Source organism: Pygoscelis adeliae, unplaced genomic scaffold, assembly GCF_000699105.1.
Source record: "Pygoscelis adeliae isolate BGI_AS28 unplaced genomic scaffold, ASM69910v1 Scaffold113, whole genome shotgun sequence".
Lineage (NCBI taxonomy): Eukaryota > Metazoa > Chordata > Aves > Sphenisciformes > Spheniscidae > Pygoscelis > Pygoscelis adeliae.
This window is the reverse complement of record NW_008825108.1, coordinates 5,374,224-5,395,638: the sequence shown is the minus strand read 5'-3', so window position 1 is coordinate 5,395,638 and position 21,415 is coordinate 5,374,224.

Genomic DNA, 21,415 nt, shown 5'->3' with positions numbered 1-21,415 from the left:
GCAACCCAAATCCTTAAGACTGAACATATTATCTCCCTTAAATTAATAATTTGTAATTGTGGACAAATAGCAGTGAGTGACATAATGATTTCTTCATACTTGTTGGGGAAGGTGGTTTTCCACCTTTTTTGAAATCAAGTTTGGTTTGCATGTGGTGGTGCAGAAGAAGTAGAAAGGAATAGCAGAAAAAGTACCCTGAATGAAAAGCTGGCACAGAGCAGTCCCTTTTACAGAAACAGAATTAATCAGAAAGAAACACATTTGTTCTGTAATGAATGTGTCATGAATGACAGCAAAGATGGACTTCATTTATTATTCAACTACTCCGCCTCTGCCTCTTCTCTGACTCATCATTATTCCACTGGGCCTGTGGTTCAAGCTTCTCCTGCTCCAACCTAAAATTCCTTGAATGTCCATTCATGTACGGACCCTCTTCTTTTGCTCAAAAATAACTAGGTCAAAAGATGGTTATCCATAGGCAAGCCTTAAGCAATATGGTATATAAATTATGAACCAGCATAAAAGGGCCGTTTTAAGTGCAGGAGAACAGAGGAGATGAGTGGAGAGACTCCCTGCCACTACATGGCTCAGTCAGAGTAACATGTTTCCTATTCTGAGTTTCCTGGCATGTTTAGACTTTAGCTTATCTAAAACTGTATTTAGCTTGTCACAGATGTTAAATGTGTCTATGCTCAAGTAAGAGTGAATGTGTAGACAGGAACCAGTCTAAAATTAAATACCGCTATCTTTACTCACTTTGCAAACCTGAATATCAAATAATTGTCACCTACAACTTCCCTTTCCACCTTTTAAAACTAAGTTGTATATATTTAAGATTAAGTAATAACTTTAGAACACAAGTTCACTGTTTTGAACACAGCTCAGTGATTTCAACATTTATAAAATACAGACTACATTTAAGATTTCTGCAAGGAAACACTCAGGATCCAGAATAATTTGCAAAAGGATCTATCTGTGTTCTCAAGTGAATGTATTTTGACTTCTAGAATTCTTAGAACTAAAATGTTTGCCCAAATACTTGGTAAGAAAGAAGTCAGGAAGAAAGGAAGCATGAGTGCCAGAAGTTTGAGAGACTGCGAAGTTGGAATGCTGAGTTGCAAGCAAAGCAAGGAGTTTGAAATAAATACTTCTCTTGCTACTAAGAATGATTCTTATTCTGATACAAACTCACTTTCATTATCACTAGAACTTGAGCCTTGTGCTAATAGAGAAATATTCAGCCAAATTTCACCTGATTAAAATAAGTAGTATTTAAAAATAACACATTTGACTATAACTATTATTCAATTGCCTCTTTGAAAAATATTTTGTGTCAAACAAATACCATCATACAAATAGTTAAATATACGCTACTGGAATCTACTTGTGAATGGTAGAGCTGAGCTTTATTATTTGGCATCACACTGGCTTATTTTGTTGCACAGACTGTTGGCATTTCTTGAAAGAATTTATTCTTTTTTGTGGGCACTGTCACTTTCTATCCTGAAAGTCCATGTCATAGTCAATCATATACTCCTATCTCATGCTTATTAGTTTACAGAAGTTGTACAGATTAGGAAGTTTAGAGTTTGGTAGGGGTAACAGGGAGGTGAGTGCTACTCCTTTCTTCCATTAACAGAAGAAAAGTAGGAGACATGATCCCAGGAAAAGCATTAAGTATTTCTAAATTAGTGGTTATAATTGCAGAGCTTGCCAGAAAAGACTGGAAGGCTCAGTTTGGCTAAGAATAAAAGGAAAACAAAATTCTGTGCCACTCACACCTCAATTCGCATCTTGCTGAGAAGTAGAGTCCATCACTCAAAGTTCATTTACATAAAAAAACAAATTCACATAATGGTAGTATTTAATAGACCTTGTAAAAAAGACCTGCTTCTTGTTTCAGTTAATCTGCAAATCTTCACCTAAAGAGATGTGCAAGTAAATATTCCTGGGTTAGTTTTAATGGGCCTGACTCAGACACATATATCTAGATTTGCGCACCTAGTACTGGGAACATCCAGACATCCTAAAACAAATGTCGTTGGAAAGGCGCAAGAGAAAACTTCCAGAAGTCACATATTGCATCCAAAGCAGGGAGCTAGCTCTCTTACTTACCTGTGAAGGAAAATGATAGACACCTACTTCTGTTCAGCAGCCAGGCTTCACACATCTGCTTTTAAGGGACTATGCATAACTTTTCATCTTAAGCAAAAACCAGACAAAACCCCAAACCTTGTGGCAGCACCTTGCTTTTATCCTTTTCAAACTAACCTTGTAGTCTGACTACTCGCCCAGGACTGAGCAGAAGGTTCTTTACCTCTTTGTCTTGAGTGGTCATTTTCACACAGTACTAGCGCAACTCTCTCTGACATTTTCTGAAGAAATAATGGTACAGAAAGTCCTGGGAGCAGAGCCCAGAAGAGTAGGACATTACTTTAATCATTATACTGGAGTTAGGTTGTTTATTGCTAGCTCTGGTCCCATGAACTTTACTTTCTTGGCAGCAGAGTGGCTCTACGTTAGCAGAAAATGTCAAATGTTCTCATTACGAATTACTGTGATGCAGGGCTTTGGGCCAGTAATTTGGCTTCAAACGTGCCTAGGATGGCTATGCCCAGAATACAGGTAAACCACTTCCTTCGGATGTGTTCTGATTACAAGTATATCATGAGAGAGGCAGCCTCCATCGTTACTGACATTGGTTGCGCTCAGGATCTTCGATAGCTCTGAGGACACATACAGAGCCTTGGTAGTTGTCCACCTACGGTAATATCACAACAGAGCTCTAAATCAGGATAATAACAGAGCACATAACCCAGAACAGGTATTTCTTACCATGCATAGTGGCTCATAAAATTTTCATGGAAGCTGGAAGTAAGAAGAGGATCTCTGTTAGGCCTCAAGGTGGATCTCCACAAATGCAGACTTAGGTGCCAAAAGGGACAGTCCTGATTTTTAAAAGGTTTTATTTATCTGCCTCCAACTGTTAGAGCAGTTAAGCCCTAAACATGCTACTTGAGTCAATTCTCTGCCTGATACAGGCTGCATTCACAAAGCAAAGTAGCTTTACTCAAGCATATACAACAATTTTCTATATTTTAAGTATTATCCTGTAGTTAGTTGGAAACGGAATACTCCTGGGTAGGTTTCAGCTCACTGTTATTACTGTAACACCAGCAGTCAGCAAGACCTTCACTCTCCGCAGTTAGAGTGCTGAGTGTATTCCCACTTTTCTGCATATCAGCTGGTGCAGTCATACAAACCAGCACATCAGAGATAAAGAGAAAACAAATTAAGAATAATAATTGCTCCATTTTTGTCTAGGTTTAAGTGCAGGAAAGATTATATTTTAGAAGAAAACCATTCTTCACATACTTTACTAAATCAGTTAGGTGTCACATTACTTTTCATAACTTCATACATCAGCAGCATCAGTCAAAACCTCATTTGATAACAATATTCAGGTTCAGAAATCATCATAATTTTAGTGTATCTTGATATGTATATAGACAAAATATTGATTTAAACCAGCTTTCTTGTTTCTTCCATTTAGGCTTCCTTCAGGCAATCTCCTGACTACAACATAAAACAAAATGAACGATGAACTGGGTTGTTGGGAGGAATAAGGATGTCATGAGAGCTGTTGCACTTGCATTGGATGGAAACTGGAAATCTCCCTATCTCACAAAAAGAAAGTAATGATCTGCCACCCAAAGCATTTCCAGATTCCAAGCCTGACTTAAAGGAAATGCTACACAGTCAAGTGGCTATAGAAAAGCAGAGTAAAGTCCTGTGGCTGCTTCCACTGATCAGCTGGCAACGAAGGAAAAACTCTCAAAATATTCCCTAGACAGAATACCATGCTTTTCAGAAAAAGGCCAAGAGGGTTTAATTCATTTAGATTCATTCAAACTAAGAAACAAAATAGCTAAAAACGGGCTTGTACACAATGGATCCATTTGCAGACACAAGTTACATTCCATAAAGAAATTCCCAAATGATTAGATTTAGAAATTGTCTTTTTTTTTTTAGGTTATCTAATCATCAAGGTAGTTGGGCAAATATAAAAAGTATTTTAAATACAGGCAATAGCTCACAAAATTACCCACAATTAAGGGATGACTGCATATCAATCAAGAGATCAAAAAGATATGAGGACAAAGACTTCTTTAAATCAAATGTTAATTTCAACAGCAATTCCTGACTGAATATTTAATCACAATATGCTAAAGCAATTAGTGCTTTGTCACAGTAGTGTTAGGTCACCACAAATAAAGTAATGTGAATTCATTGTGGTATTATGTGAATAATGTGAGCAGCTAGGAAACAGAACAATCCATTGATTTAGATCTCATTCTGCTCTAATGCGTTTTTTATGTTGAAACCCCAGGCCTTGATGGATAGCCGTTAACGTGCGTTTCTTTACCTCTGCAGTGCTTGAGCTTCTTAGCACTTTATTTGTGTGTCTTGTTTAAAGCACAAGGAGGGAAAAAAGAGTCTTTTTAACAGATGGTGCCTGACATATGTATTAAATGTAACAGGTGTAGAAAGACCTGATAGTCAGAGCAAGTTTTTCTCTGCATTTAAGCATGGACTGCATATGCATGTGTTTGTTTATCCCCTTATGGAGGACAAGAAAGCCATCAAGATGTCAATTGCCTGTTGTTAGATTCATATGGAGATGTGTATGTTCTGAACACAGGACATTATCACAGTTGGACACAAAAGCCTGTTGTCAATGATGCGAGAAAGAGAAACAAAGAGAATATGTTTAGTTCATCAAAAAGATAAAAGTTTCCATGTGGTTAATGTGTGTTCTGTGTGTTGCTGCTAAAGCCAAACAAACTCAGAGAGCATAACAAAGCTGTAATAAAAATGAAACCTTTGGTGAAACCAGGTCAAAGATTATGATGTTTATTGAATTTTCTCTCTCATTTAAACTCTGTATCAAAAGATCTCTGGAGTAAAGCAATAGGAGTGCTTTTCTATTTGCAATTTTTTTTTAATTAAACACTCAGTCTGGTTGTAATTTATATTACAGAAGACTAATAATTCCTCTGCTATATAAGAAAACTGAACTCAGCATATCTTTATTTTCCATAAATTTTCTGCTGCCCTTTTCTAAAGGAAGAACTTTGAAGGTGGAGTGCTATAAAAATTATTAAGTTGATCAAAAAGTAAGATTTAATATAGGCAGCTGAGAAAATCAGAAGTTTGCACAATGGATCACCTCGGATTTTTTTGCCTGGCTTCTAAAGGACATAAAACATTTGTGAGTGTGCTGTGTGCCTTTATGGCAACTTCCTGCCCAAATGATTTTTCAGTATCTTGCTGATTCCAAATATATTTGATAGTGAAATACAGAGCGATTTCCAAGAAGTTTCTGAAAATAAGTATCTGAAGAGGGAGGGGTGAGGCTCACCTTAGTGACCTCCCTGAGTAAAAGGCTTTGGTGTGAGCTAGCTGGATTAGTAGATGCCAGCAACAGCCCCAGGCTGACATAATGCTTATAGAACTACTTGTTCCTACCAAGTGCTTTTTGCTTTTTGCACTTATCGGGTCGTGGTTTTTTTTGCTTTGTTTTGTTTTTTTTTCCCCAAAATCTATTAGAAGAAAAGAAAGATACATGGCAAACCCTGCACAATTGTATCTCATGGAAGCAGTACATTTAGTTCTTGGCTTTCCGTGAAATTACATGAATATGAGCAAGCGTACAATCTAGCCTACAGTTTTCAGTGGATCTTGTTAAGCTTTTTAATGAAGCTTTGGCAATTTTTTAAAGGACTTTTGCCTTTGTACAGAGACAAGTTTCAAGCAACTGAGGAGACACTAGGATTACTTTGTTACATGACTATTGGTATCCACAGATCTCTCCTTTTAGAATGTAAAGTCTATTTTTGAATGTCGTGTGAATGAGAAGAAAATGCATACATCTTCTACTTTTTCTTCAGCATCAAAACTTGTGTAACAGTTTGGAAGAAACTATTACATGTGAAGACTTAGTATAGGAAAGCTAAGCAGATGGGTGGGGTTTTCTTGTAGATAAATGTATTGGTTAGAATACATGCTCTCTCTTAAAACGTCATTCTTATTTCATGTGCAATATCTTCTCTAATTTCTTTTTTTTTTTCTTATTCCTAAGAGAAATACATCTCCAGCAACTGAGCCTCACACACATTTTCTAGTGACAAGACCAGGTGAAGACATCACCACAGAGAGAGGTTACTACCACATGGATCTAGCGCCATTATTATACAAGGCCATGAGAATTACTCAAATAATCTTAACATGCTTGTTTGTGAAAAATGGGAACCAGTTTATGGAATAGCTAACCTGGCAGTGAGATGCCTGAGAACTGGTGCTAGTGTACAGATCACCTTCCTGTTGCTGTAACTTACCTATGTTTCCGTGCTTTATTTCTATGTATATAGAAGCACAGGGGATGAAGCTGGAGGGAAAAAGGACGTCTCACAGAACCTACCAATGTCCAGTAGGATTGAGCGCATGTCTGGACAGCTGTTACTGATACCTGGCTGTCTGTGTCACAGTGGTTACCTGAGTGTTTCATTGCAACGCACAAATGAAGGAGATACTATGATTTTGTGTCTTAAAAAATGCATATCCTTGTATATACTTTAAAAGGCTTTAAGGAGATAAAAAATCCTGATTATGAATTGCATGTTATAAATATATGATATTTGTTAGGATACCCAATACTTTCTTTTTAGAGTATTGTGATTTCAAAGTGAAAGTTCAGAAGTATTGGGAGCCTGTCTGTTTAATATCCTCCCATGTCTCAGACAGATACTGTATCAAAAAGTGCCTAGCCCTGTAATGCTTGTATTCAACAGATACTTCACTTCTTCCTCTGCAATTTTTCTTGCAGCTAATACTAGACAACCATTTCTAAAGTGCCTGTTCAGGCAAATGACCCAGAGTCTCTTCACTCTCCCCGCCCAGCTCTGAGGCAGGTTGAGTCAGGTTAGTGCAGCCTCCTAGCATTTACAAAGAGCATGATTTTTTGCTGGTGCTGCCTACCTTTGTATAACGGTCAGGTAGGTGGGACATTCCTCTAGAAAGAAGTAGACCTACAGCTTGATTACACCAAAGGCAGACAAGGTATGCAATTATCACAGCCCCAGGGTTTGCCAGGGCGTTGATGAGCCCTCCCTCTTGGGGCAGCCTGGATGCAATGGGGCACTCACAATCAAAGAAGGCAGCAAGAGAGCCTGCCTGCCTCGCGAGGTTAACTCTCACCTTATGGTTTTAGCACTTAACTAGGAAGGAGAATCATTATGCTTTCATATCCAGCTCCCTGCAATGATATATTTCTTACATGGAATTTCTGTTGGATAAGAAGTTCTGAGAGCAAAGTCCAGAACCTTGTTGCTGCCTCTCATTTTCCCTCCACAAGAAATACCTGCTTGCAATGCAAATGTAGCAGATTTGCTTAAAGCGACCCATTTGGTCTATTCTAAAGATCAGCATATTATGACCCTACTGAAGTACTTGGCAGTACTTGCCCAGTTTCAGGAGGATCACAGCTTGATTTGCTGTGCAACTGCAGCCGGAAAGATGCAGACAGCAATGGCTGCACACATGAAAGTTATATTCACAAACACAGCTTTTGGTTTATGCGGTGGTAAATACAACAGAGATAGGGTAGCCAGTCATGTTTTTGCTGTCCTTATTCTCACATATTTTATCTTTAACATGCATTCAAAACCCAGAAATACCATATTTTCATTTGGATCCATTTATTAATGTAATTCTATAGTTCACTGATTTTTTTTTTATCTCAGACACTTTATTATGTGTCTGTTACAGTTCTGGGCTGAATTTAAAATCCATGCTGTTATACTGACTGTTAGTTTACTTTGGATACATGATTGGATTCTTTTGTAAAAGGGTTAAAACATGACAAATACAGCAGACCCATGTGTTATCAACATATGCAGGCAATTTCCTTCCTACTGCATTTTCCCAAGTTTTAACTCCTTTATAGTCTCAAATAATATAAGAGGTACAATGATTTCTATTATCACAGACAACAGAAGGGTACTGATATGACATCTTGCTATATAATGACATACTATATTAGAAAGGTGTCATGTTTTATATTCGGATTCAGTTAATATCTGAGACTTCACATTTTTTCCCTTTCTTTCCAACTTCTCTTCAAACTAGATACTCTGCAATGCAAAACGTGCCTTGTGTTTAAATTTCAGTATTTTTACAGTATCTTGCAGCTAATGGTGTGAGCTTCACAGTGTGATAATTTCAAAGATGTGTGGAATGAGGTGAGACAATATTAAAATTTGTAAATTGTTTTGCAAGAACAAAGGCCCAAAGTAGAGTATAGTAAGCTGGAAATATTTGTCTTTGAAACATGTAATATAGCCCACCTGCTAAATACAGTTGGCAGCAAGAACAGTCTGATTCAAGCAGATAAGAAAGTTTCTTAAAACTAACAATACCAGTGCTTTCAGCTTCTAGCTAGAATTTATAGGACCTTCATACACTTTTACTGAGAGATTCTAACCCTTCTCTGCTCTCACTGAAATGCATGAAACAACCAAAGTTTCAATAGGTAAAAAGATGAAATACCAGCTAGGGCGATCATTTCAAAAATATATGCAAAGTAAATAGTCAGTATTATAATTCATTTTCCCACAGAGCTGTGAGAACATTCAATAAGAACATTTCACTTTATTTACGTCACTGTTTGAATCTATGGTGCAGGAAACCCAAGTGGCAGCCATGAACATTTGTGTACAGAAATCTGCTCCTGCGACCAGCACTGGGAAGCCTTTTACACTTTGTTTTCTCATCCAACACTGAGTGTATGTGTAAATAATATTACTAGAGGAACTTGTAGCAAAAGTCCAAAGTTTGGGTTTGTTGTGTAAATGCAAATTTATACAACTCTCGTTCCTTTGGGGGAAGGCAAGATGGGAAAGAAAGTGATGGGGTAGGATTTAGGAATAAGTGATTACTCTCTAGGAGTGGTCTGATGATGACCCTTCAGACCAGACTTCTGACCCTTCTGTTTTCCAGACTTCTGAATTCGGTGACAGGCACTGCCAGAGCACCCCTTGTGCAGGGTCTTGCAGGCCCAGGACACCGTGGTGGATGAGGGCACTCATGTCAGCGGCGTGCTCGAAGCTGTCCAGGAGGCAGTCATTGTGACAGAAGGGGAACGAACCGTAGCATGTGCCCTGCTTACAGCTGCTGTATAAACAGAGCAAGTACAGCCCCAGGACTGAATTTTTAACCCCAGGTTGTGTGAGAGATGTTTTTCTTCCTCCCACTGTACACTGTCTTCCTTCTTCTTAGTGGGAGAGAATAAGGACCCCCAAGGGCATGGTGCGTGCAGGTCTGGATGCCCCTTGAAGCTGGTGGGCAGCCCAGGGAGCTCCGGTTTGTGCCCTCACCTCCACGGTTCCTCATGGTTGGAGTGTGAGGGTGGCCTTCTGCTGCTTCAGCTCAAGCTGTGGGCTTCCAGGCAAAGGCCTGTACATCCCTGTCTGAACCAGGAATCCAGAAATAGGATTCATCCCTTTCTCTTGTCATCTGTTCTTCATTTCTGTCTTTTCTCAAGAGATTGAGATTCTCAATCTTGAGAATTCTTCAATCTCTTGAGATTGAATCTCAATCTCTTGAGATTGAGATTCTCAAGACTGACATAGGACTGTCTTTTAATTCTAAGTGTTGGGGTGGGTTGTGCTCTGCCTTCTCCTCTTTAAACTGCTACTTTTCTTCTTACGCAAAGAGTGAAAAAAAGGCAATCCATAACTAGCAATCTCTTTTATAACAATTTATAGCATTTATTGCTTCTAGTATTGCACAGAATATATTTTAAAAACCAGAAGTCAACTCATACGATGAAGTGCATTATATACTTATGAAATCTGCCTCAAATGATAACTCTTTTCTTGCATATTTCTCTATGAAGACTGGTCGCGCAGGTTTGTTGTGTGCTTCTGTCCAGAAGTCACATTGGTCCTAATATTAAGAAGGGCTTTTTCCCTCCTTTTTTTCAGTAGTTCTAGAAGTAGGAAAACTGAAGTATAAATGGCACTTATTTTAGCTTTAATTTGTCTCAAGTGAGCAAAGGCAGCTTGAAATGTATTAAGCACTTCATTATTTGGGTATCTTCAATCATGTTCTCATAAAAACAAAACACCTCTGGATTTTAGTAAATCAAAAATGACATTACAAGTCTGCTTCTTATTCAAATAAACAATTATTATTTCTAACCTTTGCTGGATATCTCTTACACATGTATTTATATATTTCAAAGATTAAAAAGTACTCTTAGCTGTTTCAGTAGCTGTTGATCGTAACTGTGATGAACTATCAACTAGTTTAATCTGCATCTAACTTAATATAGCTTTTTTTTCTGTCACAATGGGAAATATCCAATCATAGCTGCAGTGTTTGTTGTTTAGGTTTGTTTTTTTTTTTTTTCCTTCATTTTAGCCCACTATTTCAATAAGAACAGAACTTACTCATAAAAGACCCCCAGAGCTTGTTAGGAAACAGCAAAGCAACAAGAGAAACAAGTATGCAATCAAGGGTTAGCTTGTACGCTTAATAATATCAACTATATGAGACAATAAATAGAGTTCTTTCCTTCAGTGTTACCATAGCCAGAGGAACAGCATGCATGAAAAGGTCTGTCTCACTTTGCTGTTTGTATTCCTGAGCAGCAAGCCAAGATAAACTGAGCCCAGGAGCTGCCCTAGGTAGGGAGAGCTGTCGGCGCTGAACCTCAGTAATCTCTTGTCACTCTCTGAGCAGGGAAGAGATTGAGACCGTGAGGGTGGCTTAATGGAAGGATATAGCTCGCCTCAGTTTCTACTGTACAGACTCCATTGGTACTTTATCATTTCCTTGACATGTTTTGACAAATTTGACTTCAAAATGTAGTTCCAGTCTGGAAAAGCAGTTCTGTAGAAATAGCATCATAATGTTCCGCATTTATTGTCTTTGAATTGGTTCCAAATTGAAAGTGCTTGTTTTAACTGGGAGAAAAACAAGGCTTTTTTTCAGCTTTGAGTCCTTCAAACTCAATCTGATCTCAAAAGTTGTCAGATAAGATTACCTTTTTCCCATTAAAAACGACAAAAAAGATTATATCTTTTGTTCCAACTATTCCTTCATCTTAATAAAATCATACTCACATGACCGCTTGGTCTCTCAGTGAGAACTGGGCAAATAATTTGTGATTGCCCAGGTAATAACAAATCACATGTCAGCTGTTTCAGAGGGGTTAGTTTTTCAGGGCCAGTAGGAATAAAAAGTGTTAGACACTTATTTTCTTCACTGAAGGGAGCAGAAATGACATTGTATGCACATGGGGAGAAGACGTGGGTTTTTTTACTGTTCTGAATAGAAATGCTCTTTAAAATACACACTGGGTAAAAACAGCTTTTGAGAAGTCCTGTGGTTATTTTGCACATGGAATAAGATTTTTTTTAATGGGAGTTTTGAGTCCTGAGCAGTTGGAATCAGAATTAGTCAGCGCTGATAATGCTCTCAATTTGATTTTAAGTTGAAGTTTCTTAGAGATCTAGCTGCCAAAACAAAAAAAAAATGCAAGATTATGACTGTCTTAAAAAAAAAGTGTGAAGCTCATCAACTAACACAGAAAAACATAAAGTTGTAGCATGAGCGCACCCCATGGGAATACAGGCTGGAGGCAGAGAATGAGACATATTTTTCCTTTTGAACTGCATTATTCCTGAAGTATTCTGTTAATTTGGGGACCTGCCTCATGACTTTTAATGTTTAGGACTGACACTATTCCTCCTGAGCACAAGAGAGGTGGACAGGTTTTGCTGAGGCAATGAGGGTCCCCAGAAAAGCCAAGCTGTGGCTGAAACAGTTGTTGGCACAGAGCCCTGGGCTGGAGCCATGCCTGTTTTGTTGATGTGAGTTGCCAAAAGATACCAAAAAAGTTCTAAGACTCTATTTTGCTAGAGTACAATTAATAACCCAGAAAAAGTAATGCTATGAACAGAGATAAATCAGATCTGTTAGGTGACACATTAAACAAAACACTTAAAAACCTAACTCCCCCAGATGCTATATGTTCTCCATGTGCTGGTCCTTTTCTCAAGCTTTCCTATCTGAAAACTATCAGTAGCTTTCTGGAATGAAGTAAACCATCAGTGTTCTTTCCAGGCTCCAGAAAATTCTTCTCCCCTTCTTTGTCTTGGTTGGTGTTTTCTGCCAATACCAGCAGGCTCCCCAGGCATCTCCCACCTTGCTGGGGCAGCTTCTCTGCGCTCAAGCTCCTTGCTTCTGTCCAGGAGCTTTTGCACAGCCAGAACAGTGTAAAGAGTAGTCCTGCTTCCCAGCCTGCTGGCCATACCCTCTTTAATAGTATTTTTCTTGCACTGTAGTCCATTAATAGCTTAAATATATCATACAATGCATGGAAGCAATGGGAACAGTTGAGACATTTTTTCCCATGATAAAGAGATAAAATATCACCTGACGGAATGTTCTCTTTCCGAGATGAATATCTTGAATATAAAACTCAGAAGCAGTCCCAAGTTAACACTAGCTACATTTGTATATCTCTACAACTGTTCTTTCCTTTTTAGACCTCATACCTTAGTATATCCAATCAAGTATTAAGTAAAAAGGAATACGTATCAATGCCTAATGCTTCAAGGTACCTATCATTACTAAAACAAAAAAATATACATATTTATGCTTTTTGACATCAATTATTCTAATGTGAATAGTTATACCAATTATTATGTAAATTATATGCAATTTGCAATAATTGTTATGAAAATGAAAGGTAAGAGCACATTAGCATCCTATTAGTAATATGTTAGATGATAATGTCTGTTAATCCCGAGAGGTATGGAATTCTTTGCATTGAAAAGTATAAAGAAATAATTCCAAGCTAGAACCTTTAGAAAAGTATATGTAATAATGCTTTATTTGTTTTTATTATTGTTGCTCATATGATTTGCTTTCAAATTAATTCCACAGCACATGGTCAATGGGAATACATGTTATCTATTGCAGAATAACCTATATCTTTTATGCAGTGGCTGTCAATATTTAATGAGGCTCAGCTGTGAAGTTCAAATCTTCAGCTGCTTCCAAACTTTTTCAAACTTTAAATTCATGTTTTTGGTGAGGGAACTGACAACGATGTTTCAAACAAAGATAACATAACATGTTTGTGTTATCTAAGACATAGCATGTCTCTAAGCATGTTATCTAAGACATAACAAAAACATAACATGTTTATGTTATCTAAGACAACAAATAACATGTTTGGGTTCTGCAATAAAGTTTTGTGCCACAACTAAGAATGTAAAATTTCTCCCAACTTGCAAACCATCATAATCATTAGTCAATACTGGTCTTATATTTATTATTAATATATATTATATATTAATATTATTATATTCAGACAATTTTAGTTTGCTTGCAAAAATAGTTTTTAAACATGAAAGGAGATCCCTTTCAAGGTCCTGTTTAAAAAGCAGGTAAGTGACTAGGTCTTACAGATTTATTTTTTTCAATGCAAAGTGAAGATAAAATTGTCTCCCCATTTCTAGTTTAAAAACCTTTTGTTTGTGGGGAGAATGATATTGTAAATGTGGTGTAGAATGAGACACTTTCTAAGTGACTGTATTTTGGATGTCATACTGTAGACAAACACAAAATAGTAAACATAGAATCCTAATTACTATTGCACTGCACCTCCCCACACTAATCCCTATTATTGCCTCTGGCTCTATTCTTCACTAATAATTTATTCAAGGATAGTAATAAGGACATAATTGAGTCATTACTCATCTGACATACACAAAATTGCTACTATGTTTTTTTCCAATCCATCAGCTGCACTATCATTACTACTTGATTCTGATTTTGCACTACTTTTGTCAAACTTAGGTCTCGTTAGCACTTGAGCATTTTACTTAGTGAAGTACAAATGCTTTCTTAAATCTGTTTTGCTGGATTATGGCTTCAGCTGGTGCCTTTTTCACTAATACTATTTATTCAAGATTTACAGAATTGTAATAAAATACAATGAAAAAAGTGAAACAAATGAATACTTTTATGAAATAAAGCTGGAATGGAACATGAGAGGTTTTTCCAAGTTGCCCATAACTTGTTCTGTCATGCTGGACAGATGCCTGTCTAACATGAGCACTCAAAAACTGCCAGCAATGGAAAGTTCACAGGATTGATTCCTTGGTGAATCAATCTTCTGAGAAGAAAATCTTTCTAAAAAACTAACCTAAATCTCTCTTGTCACCTATTACTTCTTGCCCTTTTCTAACAGATACGGAGAGCAGACTACTCCTTTGTTTCCACAGTTTCTCACAAATTTGATGAATGTCATTCTACAACCCCTCACTTTTCTCTTGTAGCATAAATAGGAAAAATTTCTTCAAACTTTCCTTAAAACTTGCATTTTTAGACCACCACTCTTGATCTGCCTTGGACCTCCTTGCAAATTAATGCACGTCTATCTGGAAGAGCAGTGCCCAAAATTTGATGTAAGATTTCAGTTGCAGTCCTGCCAATGCTGAATTTAAAGATAAAGTTTACCTTCTGTATCATCTGTATAAAGTATACTCTTGTTTGTATGCCCCAGATTGACTTTTACCCTTTTTGCAATAACACGATGTTGTTGATACTAATTTTCACGGAGTAACCAGATACCTTTCTGCAGAACAGCTACTTCATCTATTTTGCAAAGTCTTGCATTGACAGGGTTGATTGTTCCTTCTAGGCATGGAACTTGGCACCTGTCCTTACACTTGGCTTCCATATCCTTTCTTCAGACCACTTACACAGCTAATCCTGCTGTCCATCAGCTCTCTGATGAGTTATTAGAAAGTGTATGGTAGGTTAGCAAGCTATCGCACAGAAAGCAGGCAGATCGCCTCATTCCTTCAGTGAACGGTGCATTCCTCTCCCAAAAGCCAGGCATGTACACACAGAGAAGCCTGATCAAGGCTAATGCTGGTAGAAGGTGAAGAGGGGGAAAGTTTCTTTTCCATTAAAGACCGTATATCCATTGACATAGTAAATCAGAAATAGCAATAAAAATTGTCTTCCCTAAGCAGGTCCTCTTTATTCCAAAAGAGTGCTCCCTTCTAGAGGAGGAAAAGGATAAATTAATAAATATAAGAAGACTACCTTCAGGAGTCTGTTATCCTTCAAATGACACCAAAAAGAGAAGTTAGGAATTATGTGCAAGCAATTCCCCCTCAGAATGACATGTAGCTCTCAGAGACTCTATCTGAAAAAAAAATTTCTCCTTTAATTCATTTCCAGACTACAGCAAGTCAGATGTGTAGATAAGAGTGGGGTGATTCTGGCAGGGCACTTTGTTTTCATTCTGTTCCCATTAACTCAGGAGGTGAAATCCCAGCCTGCTGGAAGCCAAGGGAGATTTGCAAGATTTCAACAGAACCAAATAGCCTGAGCTCTCTTGCAGGCAGCCCTGTGCCCTGCTGACCCCCCCAAACTGCCCCTTCCCCGCCCCTTCTAGACACTGCAGAAAAAAGACACAATCAGTCCCATGGCACAAGCTCAACAAGAAAGATTGTTTTGGGGTTTTTTAATCTTCAGCACCTGAAGTACAGGTCTCTAACACTTGATCTGACTAGTTATATTTTTAAATTATATCATACACTATTATGTGTTACTTATTTTGGTTGGTTACAGCAACGCTCAGATTGAAGCATAAATGAAGCTCCTGCCTCAGCCTGTACAAGTTTATAGTCTCAGGCTTGTGAAGATCAAAAATGTATTTCACTTCTGGGAGCAGAGAGCCACTGAGGTGATTGCGACTCCTGAGAAGGTTTAACATTCAACAGTTTTGTAAGTTTTTGCAGAACTGGGGCATGAACTGAAACAAAAGGAAAGGGGTACAATGTACAAGAATAAAGACTGGGTGATTGAAGAATTGATAAGATTTTATGGGTAACAAGTTAGGTACATGCCCTAAACTATAATGATCTGTTTTCAGCTCTTAAGAACAGCAGGTTGCTTTTCATCTTTGTGTCCCTTTCTCTGTAGATCAGCAGCACCATTTACTCACCTGAATACACAGAGGTGATATCTGTGTCCAGCCAGAGGGTTTGGGGAAGGCTCTGGCTTAATTTGTTGTCCTTTTTACCTCTCTTTGCAGACTACAAAGAGCTGTCTCACAGTATATTTTTGGCATTACTATGTCTATATGTCCTATGTGTATCTTTTGGTCTTTCAGTGAGTACTGAAGATGGCACCCATGATGGTCCTTTTCTGAAACAGGGGAAAAAAAAAAAGAGACATTTTGAGCTAAAAAACTTCCTCTATTGTGGTTTTGTACATACTCAGAGGATAGTTAATACTTTAAAAGTTTATAGAAAATAAACCTTGAATGTAGGTTTCAGTGAACAAAATGCTTCAAGCGCAAAGACAGCTTGCAAGCAATTCAAAGACTAAAATACATTTATATGAAGACTGAAATATTCTGAATTCCTGCCAGTAATTTATGGACAGCAGAAAAGATAAAATTCTCCAAATAAATCGTAGCACATAATTTGTGTTTTAGTATAAGCTTGGCATAGAAAAAATATTCAAGAATGTTGGCATTTTTCAGTAACAATAACTGTTATATTAAAATGTTTTAGTGTTTCTTTTCCTCATGAGTTAAATGACTAAGAAAAAATAAGGGTTAATTTTGATATTTCTTTTTTTTATATTAAAACACCCATCTTCCACCTTTGCAGGCTCAGGAAGAAAATATGTGTGCAAAATTCAAATCTGTTTGGAAGGTAAATGTATTTGAAGTTTGTTTTCTTATAATTCATTTTACACACTTCGATGGCTTCATGTCAAATTAAGCCTATGGAAGTCTCTAATGCTGTGTAACATCTCACAAGTAATGAACTGTATCGCGATTCCTAATGTGGTCCTGACTGATTCAGGATGTTGACTCCTTCCTGGCAATTTTGAAATGTCTGTTTAGTAAAAGATTCATGGTGTGGTGATATTTATCCTCAGAGAAACATGATATAGGTTAATAGAATTTATTGCATATAGAAGTTATGAGTTAGACTTCAGGGTATTTGCTTCAGCTTATGTGTGATTTAAGATCTAGTGTTAGTGGACTTGCTAGTTGGCAGGATAGGGTGATGGTATTAAAAGAATAACATGACATTTAGTACACATTTTAATTTTGTTAGTCATGTTTTGTCACAGCAAGCATGGAAAACTGCCTTTATGCTAATGTTGCCCTGTATCAACTAAAATTTAATTGCTGCATTATTCAAAATAGTATTCTGTCAATTAATTTGCCAAAGTAAAGATAAATAATTGGCTTATTAATTTTTTTCAACACAGACTTCTTGTTACTGATGATACGGTAAAATAACACTTAAGTTACTATTAAAACTGATGATTTGTTCAATACCAACATGAAAATAAGCAACCTATACTTATCTTTCTACAAAGACATATGCTTGCTTAAAGGTCATGTATAGAATAAAATTGCATATGCAGTTACACTGTGCATACTAAGAAATTACATTTACAATCTGAGGGCTCCCACCCAAAATGTAACCCCTTCCAATCCCCCCCCAAATCAGGATTTTGTCTATATTATGCTGCAAGGGAGAATTCACTGTGATTTCTCTCTATTCTTCACTAGATTTTTCTTCTTTTCAATTCACAACTCTCCCACCACATTTCTTCCAGGACCCCCACCAGACTGCTATGAGATTCTTACATTATTTCACTGCAGAACAGTATGCCACTTACACTGCTCTTGGACTGTATTGCGCACACGGACAAATTGCATAGTTTCCAGAAGTACTCTGTTTCAGGTTTTATTGCGTTTACAAGCCCATTCAGCAAAGTGCTGGACTTTATCATCAAGCAGGGCTGGTTTTTTCCTCCTTTCTGTGTTTAGAGTCCTGCAAGCTCTCTAGTGAGACACGCTGGAACAAATTGATAAATTAAGTTGTAAGTTCCCAAGACTAATGCTTCGCAGGGTTTTGGAAAAAAATACAGACTAAATACTGACCTAATAAATAAAATGTTTAAAAAGCTCATTAAAATCAGCTACCATCCTGTGGGACTGGAAAGTGGTGAATGTCTCTCTGTCTTGAAACCATGTGGATGCCATCCAAGACAGAGCAGATCACTGAACCATACTTTGGAATCAGTTAAATTGGCTGAAATAATAGAAATGCTAATTATCACCCACCTGCTGGAAAAAAACATGGTACAGGTGGAGCAAATAGCAGTTGATGCCTTTTCCTGCATACTAGAATCAGAACATTTCCATAGAGAAACTGATTAATGTGAGGATCTCTTTCTTTGAGATTGCCAATACAGTTATTGGAAATTAACTGTGCATTTAAAATCTATTAACACATTAAGTATATTAAGAAAAGTTTAGGTAATCTAACCTGCAACTGGAAAGTGTCAGACTGGTGCACCCTGCCATAAAGCTGTTCGACCACCTTGTGCCTTCCCATCAGTTGTTTTACACTACAAAAAAAAAAAAAAAAAAAAAATCATAGCACAAAAGATAGGGTGGCGTGGGAACAGGGATCAAAACCTGGCTCTTACCCATGCCTGAAGAGCCACCAAGGTGTTGACATCTCTATCCTCTATGAATGTCAAATCATTTTCCATGCTGTGGCAGATACAGTAGGGTAGAAAAGAGACATAAGCATTCACACTTCAGTATGTAATTGACCCCTTAAATGAAAGAACTTACGGGGAAAAAAGTGTCTGGTAAACAGCTTACAGGACCATAGATTCCTCATACTTTCTTTGGAAACATCTGTCATTAACTGCTAATAAAGACAGGATACTGATCCAAATAGACCACTGAGCTGTTCAAGCACGAACATTTCTATATCACTGTATTCCACTGTATTTTTTAATAATTGCCACATGCTGGTATTCAAGAAAGAAATGTAATAGAGTGACAGTGCTAATAAGGCGTTTCAGTTGTATTTTATGCATATTCTGGTATTTTATGCATATTCTCAAACCTAGAAGTAGTATTAGTCTGATTTTAAAATTTAGGCTAAGTTAGGGCTCTCATTTCCTCATTTGGATGCTCATATCAAGAGAGAACAGTAACTGGGAAAGATGAATGCTTCAGGTAATGCATCTGCCAAATGTAATAGAAAGAATAAATTATTCTAATGCTTCTATTTGCTGGACAACCCAAGCGTTGTAGGACATTCTCCTGATACTAGCACAATTTTTCCCATTTATGGTAGGCAGCCTGAAACAGAGACTGAAGTGTACCTGTGTGTCATCTTCATAAGACATAATTTTGTGACATTGTAATGAGTACTGCTGGAATGGAGAATAAAAAACTGAATTCAGAAGCCCCTGAAACCTAATTTTTCATTAGCTGTATTTCTACATAAAATTATTAAAATGGTTCATCACTGGGAAATGGGCACTCTTTTGTTGAAACAGAATATTGTAATAATAAAAGGCATATCAATTGTGTTAGAAGATAACAACCAATTTGCCAGATGTCTGCAATGATAACACTTCATGAGCAGGGAGTGCATCTCAGTGGTGTGATACCAATATTAGTATTAATATCAGGTTTAGAATGACGACTACTTTGTATCTATTAGTCAAAAAGAAGCTGTGTATTTTCTGAATTATTATTATCAGGCACAACTTTACTTCTAAATTACATTGTTTGATTTAAAACTGTAGGTAGTTTTTGAGGAACATAATTGAGTAGATATTTAGTTTGATTTATGGAGGCTCCTATACTGTTAAAACTTAAAGGTTTCACTCAGATATTATTAGCATTTCCACACAAGGCTCCAGAAGCACAGAGGCATAATAGAAACAGGTTGCCACAGGAGTATATCAGCAACATACCCAGTGAGAGCTCAGGGATATGATCTGCAAAACACACAACTGAATCTAAAAAAAGGTAAATTAAATGTTTCCCATAACATTCCCCAAACAGCCCACATCCTAGATAGTAACAAATGTAGTATAAGAGAGAAAAACAGAGATATGCGCAATGGCTATAATAAAGAGAGTTGTTATTCAACATGACAAATATTGGAAGTGTGTTGGAAACAATGCAAAATATGAGGCAAAGCCAGTGAAGAATAGAGCAAAGTCAGAGTGAGATGGCAGAAGTAGCTAATGGTGCAGGTGGGATCATGGGGTAGCCCAGACCAAAGCAGTTGGCATGTTATGCTTTCCAGAATTCTGGAAATTTGTATGCTAAAATGTGCTACAGAGTCTCAGAGTAAGAATATTTAGTTCGTTAGAAAGCAGATAGATAGAGAATAGAAATGAAAAAGTCTTATATCACTCCAGAGTGATCCCTTTTTACGGAAGTAGTACCGAGATGCATGATGGGACATTTCATCTGGTCCTCTTCAGTGAAAAGAGACAGAAAATAAAGACTTCTGAAAGGTAATGTCCAGAGTGCATGGAAGCAATTAGGAGCCTCTTAAACAGAAGTGTTACCTGTAACCTTCCCCTTCTCATTGTAAGTTCCCATGCATCAGTCCGTGAGGGAGTGAGTTAACTCCAAAGCATGCTTTCCATGTTTCCTCCTCATGTTGAGACCAGTTTGCTCAGTCTCAAGCACTCACTGGCTTTCCCACTGTAGCTATGTTCAGCCTTTGATGTCAGTATGAGACAAGAAATGCCAGTAAAACAAGGAAAATGCAATTATGCACCTTATTTTGTAACGCGTATGTCTGAGGACAGCCAGGGAAAGTGAAATGAAATTGAAAATTCCTGCTCTGCTGGATGGATGACAGGATATAGATGGGTAGTGGGTACTTCCTTTGCAAAAAGGTGCCAAAGCAGTGTGCGAAAGCAGATCACATGCCATAGGTGATGTCCCATTTGATGTGGGATAGAATATACTTAATCAGTTCATCCCTGAAACCACACAGCCTGTGTTGCATTATAAATAAATCATGTTACCCAGAAATAACTGCGAAAGAGTGCTTGGGGACTTTTGACCAGAGGAATTAGAGTGGTTAACATCTGAAGAGGAAGGTTTGGAAGCATACCTGTAGAGATATGTTGGTCACAGAACTGCTAGATTCTAGTCAAGGTTTCTGCAACAGACTGTAGAAAATAGCAATATGTCATCATCACTAGCCATGTGATTGTAACCCAGGACAAATATAAATTCATAACAGTTCTCCCAATGATTTTCAGCCTTCCCATTGTTTTTCCCTTGGCAGTTCTCAGAGCATCTCCCTGTCTATGTGGTATTTAGCACAGAGCTACTGAGGCTTGAAGCTATCTACCTCTCTGCTCTTCTTCTAGACTGAAGAAGCCTGAAACTTTTCTTCCCCCCAAGAGGATCGTGAAGGCCTCAAGTATTTCTGTGGATGTCTGCTTATTGCAC